Source organism: Physella acuta, unplaced genomic scaffold (genome assembly GCF_028476545.2).
Source record: "Physella acuta isolate Inbredline_101_S28 unplaced genomic scaffold, ASM2847654v3 ptg000830l, whole genome shotgun sequence".
Taxonomy (NCBI): domain Eukaryota; kingdom Metazoa; phylum Mollusca; class Gastropoda; family Physidae; genus Physella; species Physella acuta.
Window position 1 is genome coordinate 206,643 of NW_026732348.1, and position 10,866 is coordinate 217,508.

Below are 10,866 nucleotides of genomic sequence, written 5' to 3' on the forward strand. Positions count from 1 at the left end.
TATTTTATTCCCCCGCTTCACGTTCATCTCCAGTTGAGCGTATTTTATTATAAACACAACCGAAACACACAAAAACGTTAGGAAAACACTAGCTCTACTTATTGGTTGTGAATGTGAATTTAAATTAGAAAATGTAAAAAAAAAAACACATAAAAAAGCATTAGAACTGTTCCAATTAAATATCGTGTGATCGTCAGCGGGAGAAAAATCCTTACAGGTCGAGGGTTCACCGTGAGTTCACATTGACTTTAAGGTGAGCTTTATTAAACTATTTTTACTACATAGGTATGTAAATAAACAATTTATTAAAATTAGAATTCATTGTTTATGCAGAGAGTCGTACATAAATTAAATACGCCTTCATATAAAATATATAAACATTTATGATATATATATATATATATATATATATATATGTATGTATATAGATGTATATATATAGAGGTAATATGTATATTTTAAAATGATATTCATATTCATATTCAGCATACGTCATAGCTCGGGCAATAGCTGTTTTAAATGGTGTTGGCCTCAGTTTTGGGGTCATTGCAAGTTCATAAATATTAAATGTTTATTTAAAGTATCATGCCTGAGAGATACTTGTAACAATACAAACTTAACCGCCTTGCAATTGCCACATTGTGAATACGTACTTCACCCATTGCCATGAAAATTCTAATTGACACACGAACATAGATCTAGCACATTCAATATTCTAAAACTGGATTTTTCTCAAGTTTTGACAAAAGTTAATTATCAAAATCTAAAACAAAGTCAGTCTCTTTGGGTTTTTTTTTAATTCATTTTTATTCATTTGTTAAAACAAAAATACAATACAAATAAATAAATCGTGTTTTCCTAATGTTTTGGTGTGTTTCGGTTGTTATAATAAAATACGCTCAGCTGGAGGTAAACAAGCAACGGAGAATAAAATACGCCAAAATGGAGTTTTACCGTCTGTCTGACCCTAGCTAGGCGAGATCTCGAGTAATCGAGTATGGCTGAGTACTGACTGAGTAATATTAATAAATAATGAAATAATATCCATTCATTAGGCCTAATTCATTTATTAATAATAAATTATTAGAATAGATCTATGTCATTGTGGTACTACCACTGGTAATACTGGTAGATAGTACTAAAGTAGATCTAGAGATCTAGATCTTATCTAGAAAAAAATCTAGATCTAGATGATCTTTCTTTTCAGACTTCAGACAGCTTAGCTTAGAATATTTTTCCTAATCATTAGGCCTATAAAATAACAAAATAATTTAATATTATTAATAGTTAACATACTGTTCTAGAGATTCTAGGCCTAGGTAGTAGGTACAGACAGAGAAGAACTGAAATGCACTTTGAAAAAGAAATTTTTAATTGGATCTAGAGCAGAGGCGTAGCGACCCTTCTTGGTGCCCGGGGACAAACTTTTCGATTTGCACCCCCCCCCCCCACCCCGTCAAACTTTCGATTTGCACCCCCCCCCCTCAAACTTTCAATTAGCACCCCCCTCAACCTTTCAATTTATTTTTCCAACCCATTTTGGTCCCCCCCCCCCCCCCTTGCTGCGCTACTGATCTAGAGTCTAGATATTACTAGATCTAGTATTTAAGTAAGTAACTAAAGTCCCCTTTCAAACCTGACGGTCTTAAGCCTTAAGGCAAGGAAGTAGTTCACTTGTTTCTGTGACCTTGGTGTATGAGGGGGTGGTGTGAGGCTGTGATCAGTCAACCGTATTTACTTAGCATATAACGTCACTTTTAACGTGAGTTAGGTACCCATCAGAGCTGAGTGGATTCAGGGACAGTCTAGTATCTACTGACTTGAATTCGGGTTCGAACTCGAGACATACGGGTTAGCTGTCCAGCTCTCTACCACTAGACCACTCCGTCCTCCTACTCCTACTAGTATTTACCCAGCCAAATAAATTTATTACGGCCTATATTATTTTCTATATCTTGAAACAATTCATTTTGTAGCCTATTATTACTTTAGAATTAGATTCTGAAGTTTAGAATAGTTACTATTGAAATTAATTTTGTATTATTAGAAATTATATCTGCCTTAGGTAGCAGATTGGTCACTGACTTAAGTGCATCTTTAATAACAAATACTATTATTACTTTTAATCTGATGATTGAAGAATTTTATCTTTGATTTTTTTTTATGTAGCCCCGCTCTACTTAGTCTAGTAATTACTAATTAGATCTACCTACCAGAATTAGATCTACCTACCAGATCTACTACTAGATCTTGTAGCAACAAGGCTGCTTAAGATGAATGAACTAGGCATTTATCACTTGCGGAGAATTGGGCCTGGAGCAACTAGACCTGGAGTCCTCGATGTTATGGAGTAAGACCATTTTATTATATTTTAACAGTTCACAACAGTTAACATCTGTTGTTAGATCAGAAAGAAGACATTTTTTTTTAACAAAGACTGTTTTTAGTCCCTACTATAGATCTAATGTTCCTGGTTTGATAAGTTAGTCTTTGTTAGACTCTTTTAATGAGCCCTCCCTAGTGTGGCATTTAAGCGCAAATATTTATATTGTGACAGCATAGAAGAAAACACAACTGTCAACAACACTTTAAAAATTATTTTAATTCTCTTTTTAAATGTCAAATTTTCAGTCTTCACAAAGTCACAACATTGATTGGGCACAACAGTAGTCAAGTAGATTTACTCCTGGATTCATCAGATGCTGTTTTAATCAACTTTTTAATTAACTTTTTAATTATCTTTTTAAATGTCAAATTTTCAGTCTTCACAAAGTCACAACATTGATTGGTCGCAACAGTAGTCAAGTAGATTTTCTCCTGGATTCATCAGATGCTGTTTTAATTAACTTTTTAATTAACTTTTTAATTGTCAAATTTTCAGTCTTCACAAAGTCACAACATTGATTGGGCGCAACAGAAGTCAAGTAGATTTCCTCCTGGATTCATCAGATGCTGTATCAAGCCAGTATATATCTCGTCTTCATGCTCGAGTGGTCAGACAAGACAACAATTTGTACAGGCTCTATGATGACAGCCTGAATGGAGTTTTTATCAACAACACTAAAATGTGTGGTACGATGATCTTTTTTTTTATAATTAAAATTTGTAAAGAGATGGTATATTTATTTTGGGATACTTTTTATACCTGTGTCCAATAATAAAATCTTCTTAAAAAGGGGTGTTAGGTTAGGTTAACTAAATACACACATGGCTTTCTAATGTCAATGCTAACCCCAACTCTAGTTCTACCCTATGCCTAACCCTAATTTCTAACCAGGTTACTGGTAGTTAACTAAAATACGCACATGGCTTGCTAATGTCAATGCTATCCCTAACTCTAGTCCAACCCTACGCCTAACCCTAATTTCTTGCCAATAAACTAATCAAGATTACAATACTACTAACAACCTAATTCCCCTATTTATTTATGGAAGAGTCTGTTATCGGACATCGGTATCCTCAATGATAGAAAAATCTTAATGAAAAACCTGTTGGTAATTTTTAAATTTATTTAGGCTGATTAGTTTATAGTTTTTATTTTTTTGCAGGCAGTGTTGTTTTGCAAGAAGGGGACGCCATAACATTTGGACATCCCTGGGGGTTAAAATTAGCCACAGGGGTTTGGAAGAGACAGCCAGATTCAGAGTACCAGTTCATTGTAAGTAAAACAAAGCACCAGCCGAAGTTTACAACCAATGTGTTAAATGTCAGATGAATAGAACTATTGGATGGAATAAAGTTATTCGTAGTGATTTTTTGCTATTTATGATACCCATGTGACAGCCTGGCCTAGTGGTAGAGCCCCAGACTGCTAACCCAAATCTGGGTTCAAGTCAGTAGAGCATCCCAGCTCTGACGTGAGGGAAAGTAAAGGTGGCTGGGCATAGTGCTGACCACATATGCCAAGGTCACTGAAATAGGTGAACTCTACTTCACTTGACCCATGGACCGTCAGGTTCAAAAAGGGAACTTTATTATGATACCCTTAATTTTTTTTGTTGTATCTGTTATCTTTAATTTTTATGTGACAGCTTTATTGAATTTTACTTGCTTTTTTAAAAATATTTTTTTAAACTGATTTCTTGTTATGCTTGTAATAAGTTATATAAAGCCATCTGTGGTAATGCTACATATGTTCTTATTTATTGCTAATAATTATTTCAGTTTGAAAAGTGTACCTGCAATGTCGGCCTACATAGAGCAGTTTTAGAGGATAATGTAAGTGATGTAAATTATCTTACTTATTCACAAGCTAACTACATTTTTTATGTAATCTATGATTTGTCTTACATCTTCACAAGCCCCTAGATTTATTTATTGAATGTAAGAATGTATAATTGATGATTCAGTAAAATGAGTTATTTTAATAAATATTGATAAAATATAATCAACATAAACACATTAATTTAATGAGATGTTCCTCGATCAGAAATTCTTAACCTTTTTGGAAGTACCAAACACCACTGGTTTCAAATGTGCATTCACAGAACCCTTATAAACAAAACTACTGTCTGCACTGACATAATCTGATAGTGAATCAAATGAGCTGGGTGTGTTTCTTGAACTCTGCCGAATCCCTGAGGGATTAAGTTAAACCCCCAGGGGTTCAATTAATCCCCCAGGGGTTCAATCAAACCCAGGTTCAGAAGCAGTCCTAGATTTTAATTAAATGTAAAAAAAAAAAAAATTTTTTGTCTAAGTCTCGTTTGTGGCTATTCTTCCAGATCAACCTAGAAAACACATCCACCCACTTCCAGTTTGATCATTTGAGAACGAATTCAAATGTTGATCACATGGCGCACGGGATATTGAACAGCTGCGTTTTTAGGCAGCCAACTTCTCCCATCATTCATTCCCCATCACACACCAAGTTCCTACCATCTTCACCCTTCATCCATCACGGCTCGGAGAACCTTGACGGTGCCTCACACTCAACCCCGACCAAGCCTCAGAAGAGAATCACAGATTTCTTTCACTCGCCCAGACCGAAACACACAGAGAAGGTCAGTGTATGTGACGTGACGTATGGTGCAGATATCTCTGAGTGGGAAGACTCTGAGCAGGGTATGTGTGAGTTTACGGCAGATGACGGCACTGTCAGACCTGAAATGGAGGCAGATCGTATCATTCATACATTTGGTGTTGGAAACTTCAGTGAAAAATCGAAGACAGTTTCTGACGAAATTATTGCGGAAATGTCAAATTCATTCATAGAGGACAGTATTGCTGAAGTTTCAAATATAGTCATAGAGGAAAGTATTGCTGAAATATCTATTATAGTCATAAACGAAAGTATCGCTGAATTAACTAATACAGTTATAAAGGAATGTATTGCTGAAACTTCATATACACTCATAGAGGAAAGCATTACTGAAAAGTCAATCACATCCGCAGAAGAAAATCTAATTGAAAACACAAATTTAGTCTTTGTGGAAAATAACATTCAAGAATCAAATACTAGTTCAACTGAACAAAAAATGGATGATGAAAATGCAGAATGTGATAAACAAATAAACGTTGCTCCAAAATATATTCCCACATACGGCTCTAGTTCTAAACATAGACTTCAGCTCAGAAAAATTCCTGATGTAACTATCAGCCAAATAAAAGATGGCAGCTTGCTTACATCTTTTGGTAAGGAACCTTGTTTAACAATTTGTTCAGAAAATGGGGGATTAGCAACTCCAGAAGATGTACCTGTCCATGAGCAAGGCGATGCTAGTATTGATCAAAATGATGGAGGTTTGATCTCCCCATCTTTATTGCTTGATGCTGATAGGAATAAGGCGCAGACTTTTTGTACAACTGTGGCTACATCAGAGCTGGTTTGTACAACTGGGGCTACATCAGAGCAGGCTTGTACAATTGTGGCTACAACAGAGCAGGCTTGTACAACTGTGGCTACATCAGAGCAGGCTTGTACAATTGTGGCTACATCAGAGCAGGCTTGTACAACTGTGGCTACATCAGAGCAGGCTTGTTGTACAGAAGGTGCTACATCAGAGCAGGCTTGTACAACTGTGGCTACATCAGAGCAGGCTTGTACAACTGGGGCTACATCAGAGCAGGCTTGTTGTACAGAAGGTGCTACATCAGAGCAGGCTTGTACAACTGTGGCTACATCAGAGCAGGCTTGTACAACTGGGGCTACATCAGAGCAGGCTTGTACAAGTGTGGCTACATCAGAGCAGGCTTGTTTACCTGGAGCTACCATGGAATGGGAGACCACTCAAGTTAACAGAGATGATGGAAAAGGGACTGAACCATTGGCTGACAGTGGTGGTGGTAACATAGGGGTAACTGGGCCATCTGGACCCAAGTCAGACACTTCTCCTGACACTGATAGTGAGAAGGTTGTAGATCATTCTGACACAGGTGATGTAGATCATTGTGATGCAGGTGTAGATCATTGTGATGCAGGTGTACATTGTGACACAGGTGTAGATCATTGTGATGCAGAAGTACATTGTGATGCAGGTGTTGTTCTGTCTGACACAGGTGTAGATCATTGTGATGCAGGTGTTGTTCTGTCTGACGCAGGTGTAGATCATTGTGATGCAGGTGTAGACCATTGTGATGCAGGTGTAGATTGTGATGCAGGTGTACCTGGTGACGAAGTTGTAGATCATTGTGATTCAGGTGTAAATAATTGTGACGCAGGTGTAGATCATAGTATCCCAGGTGTCAACCACTGAAAAAAAGGTGTAGCTGCTACCATGTATGACCAACTCCCCTCACCACTAAGTCCCAATACAATGGCGACCCCTGAATCAAATAACATTGCTTTAAGCGTGGATTCACATTGTAATTCCTGCATTAAAAAAATAAATTCTATCTGTGAGAAGGAAACAACCAGATCCAGTTGTCACATCAACACAGATCATCTTTCAATGATGGGGTCAGAACAGTGTGACTGTGAAAAAACTCCAAACATAGACAGCCGTGAAATTTCTTCTAATCCAGTTGACAAAGTATCAAACAGTTGTGATGATAGTGTTGATGTTGGTGTAAACATTTCATTAGAGAATTCCACCAACCAGGGCGCCTTAACGAGTTTTGAAGTGATGGGGTCAGAACAGTGTGAAAAAACTCTAAACATTATAGACAGCTGTGAAACTTCTAATCCAGTTGACACAGTGTCAAACAGCTATGACGATAGTGTTGATGTTGGTGTAAAGGTTTCATTAGAGAATTCCACCAACCAGGGCGCCTTAACGAGTTCTGAAGACGTTAACGATGTTCACTGTTTCACACTTCAACACCAATCTCTACGTCGTTCCCCACTTCCAGGATGTATACCAATGTATAACACAGCTTCAGCTGTGAGGAAGGAAATAGTGCAGCACATCTGCGCAGACTTTGACGAAGACTTCAGTCAATCTGATATCAGTGTGGAGGGTCTGCAGGCCGTGGTGCAGAAAGTTATAGAGGACCCTGACGAAGATGTGGAATCTAAGTGTCTGATACATGCAATACATGGAGGTTATAATCCAGAGGGCGAGGAATTAAACCAGAACAGTAGTGGTAGAGATAGGACACAAAACAATATTGTTGACAGAGTTGATTTAAATTCTGGAACAGATGCGAAACAAAGTTTAGATTATGGAAATGTTATAAAAGAAATGAATATTGATGGTAAAGACAAAAACATTAGTGATGCATACGTTGGTCCAAATAATGATGAAGTTAGTCTAAATCTCGAAAATGTTATAAAACAACAGAACAGTATTATTTTGAATGGGGCTTGTAACAATAGACCCACCATTATTGATATGGTTGATAGCTTGACTAGTGAAGGACTAAATATGGAGTGTATCTTACCCCAGAATGTTCCAGAGAATGATAATGCACCTCAAGAAATGGAGTCAGAAAATAATGATAATTTGTATGGTTTTGTGACTGCCAGTGAGGAGCCTACAGTCAACATTTCATTACTGCAGTCTGTCAATGAAGGGAAACTGAAAGAGGTCAATCATGTTACAATAGAAGAATCTATTGATGATGTTATAGAAGAAAATGTAGGCGAGGATGTTATACAACTTGTGGCATATGATGATGTCACACAAGAAAAGGCTAACGATGATGCTATTCAAGATGTAAATGATGATGTTATTCAAGAAGAGTCAAATTATGATGTCGCCCACAAAGATGTAAATAATGATGTCACACAAGATGTATCAAATGTCATGAAAGATGTGGCAAATGATGTTATTCGAGATGTAAATGATGATGTTAGAAAAGAAAAGGTAATAGATGATGTTTCACAACAAGTGGCAAATAACGTCACACAAGAAGATGCAAATGATGATGTTATTCAAGATATTGATGTTATTCAAGATGTAAATGATGATGTCACACAAGATGTAAATGATGTTACACAAGAAAAAGCAATTGATGATATCACACAAGAAGATGTAGATGGTGATGTTATTCAAGATGTAAATGATGATGTCACACAAGATGTAAATGATGATATCACACAAGAATATGTAAATGTTGATGTTATTCAAAATGTAAATGATGATGTTATTCAAAATGTAAATGATGCCACACAAGATGTAAATGATGATGTCACACAAGAAGATGTAAATGACGTCACATATTTTGTCAATAGCACAAACTCAAATATTGACAACTCTCATGACAAGGGCATCAACTCTGATGACAAGGGCATCAACTCTAATGACAAGGGCATAAACTCTGATGACAGGGGCATCAACTCTGATACAAAAGATCTCCTGTGTAAAAAATTATTTCTTCTTGCTCTTGGCCTTGGTGACTGCAACATTCTTCACCAACTCAACATATCGGCCACTGGCACCACAACGCCATCTGGTGAGAGTCACTGTACCACCAAAATCACGCTCCACTACTCACCTGATGTCGGGGTGGATGAGTCAGAGTCTGGTGCCAGCCAGCCGAGTGATAGCGAGGATGACCTACGCCTTGTGTGGTCACAAGCGGAGGCTAATGACGAGGGGCCCTCTACATTGTTAACGAGCACAGGTCATAGTGAAGGTCTAAATCATTGTGAAGATGGGGTAGACAAGACTGGTTTGAAACAAGCTGTGAGCTGTGATGTGGGTGGAGCTCTTTTAACTAGAAGATGGAAACAGTGTGGAAGCCATGATGGTGACCTTGGTGAGGCTAAAAATAGCATTTGTGTTGATGGAACTGAAAGTAGCAAATTTACTAGTGTTGGAGGAACTGACAGTAGCATTTCTGCTAGTGTTGATGGTACTGAAAGTAGCATTTCTGCTAGTGTTGATGTGACTGAAAGTAGCATTGTTTCCAGTGTTGAAGAGAAGCAAACAGAAAAACATGTGAACACTCAGGATAAGGAAAATGGAAATGTTGTCTCTGAAATAACCATGACAGACAAAAAAGAAGTCAATTTTTCAAATACTGAACCTAAAGAATCGCTCATACAAGCACCTAAAATTACAAACTGTTCAGAAATTCTGGGAATTTTTAATGAAACTAAGCAAAGCCTAGATATTGATTTGTTGAATAGAAACTTGGTTGAAAATGTAACAAGAAGTGAGGATCTGATTTTTAAAAATAGTGAACGTGTAACTGTAAGTGATGTATGTGCAGATGTTTCTTTTATTACAGAACAAAATATGGATAAATCTAAGTGTACACAACATACAGATCATCATTTCCCATTACTGAGATGTGATGACAAAATAAGAAGGTTGAAAAGGTTGTCTACAGACAGCATGGCTACACAGTCTAAAAGAAGGAAACAGGACTTTGTGTTACTTCAGACAGAGAAGAGCTCTACATATAGTAGCATGAGTGAATCTTGTGCTGATGAGGTGTTTTCTGAGGATTTATTTAATAGTGAGATTTTGATGGAAGAGCAGGTGGATGATGTAGTTACACAGGAGCAGGATGTGAATGTGGCTACACAGGAGCAGGATGTGGCTACACAGGAGCAGGATGTGGTTACACAGGAGCAGGATGTGGCTACACAGGAGCAGGATGTGGCTACACAGGAGCAGGATGTTGCTACACAGGAGCAGGATGTGGGTGTGGCTACACAGGAGCAGGATGTGGCTACACAGGAGCAGGATGTTGCTACACAGGAGCAGGATGTGGGTGTGGCTACACAGGAGCAGGATGTGGATGTATTTATACAGGAGCAGGATGTGGGTGTGGCTACACATGAGCAGGATGTGGGTGTGGCTACACAGGAGCAGGATGTGGCTACACAGGAGCAGGTGGTGGGTGTGGCTATACAGGATGCGGATGTGGCTACACAGGAGCAGAATGTGGCTACACAGGAGCAGGATGGGGATGTGGCTACACAGGAGCAGGATGTGGATGTGGCTACACAGGAGCAGGATGGGGCTACACAGGAGCAGGATGGGGCTACACAGGAGCAGGATGTGGCTACACAGGAGCAGGATGGGGATGTGGCTACACAGGAGCAGGATGGGGCTACACAGGAGCAGGATGTGGATGTGGCTACACAGGAGCAGGATGTGGCTACACAGGAGCAGGATGTGGATGTGGCTACACAGGAGCAGGATGGGGCTACACAGGAGCAGGATGGGGCTACACAGGAGCAGGATGTGGCTACACAGGAGCAGGATGGGGATGTGGCTACACAGGAGCAGGATGGGGCTACACAGGAGCAGGATGGGGATGTGGCTACACAGGAGCAGGATGTGGCTACACAGGAGCAGGATGGGGCTACACAGGAGCAGAATGTGGCTACACAGGAGCAGAATGTGGCTACACAGGAGCAGGATGTGGCTACACAGGAGCAGGATGTGGATGTGGCTACACAGGAGCAGGATGTGGGTGTGGCTACACAGGAGCAGGATGTGGCTACACAGGAGCAGGATGTTGCTACAC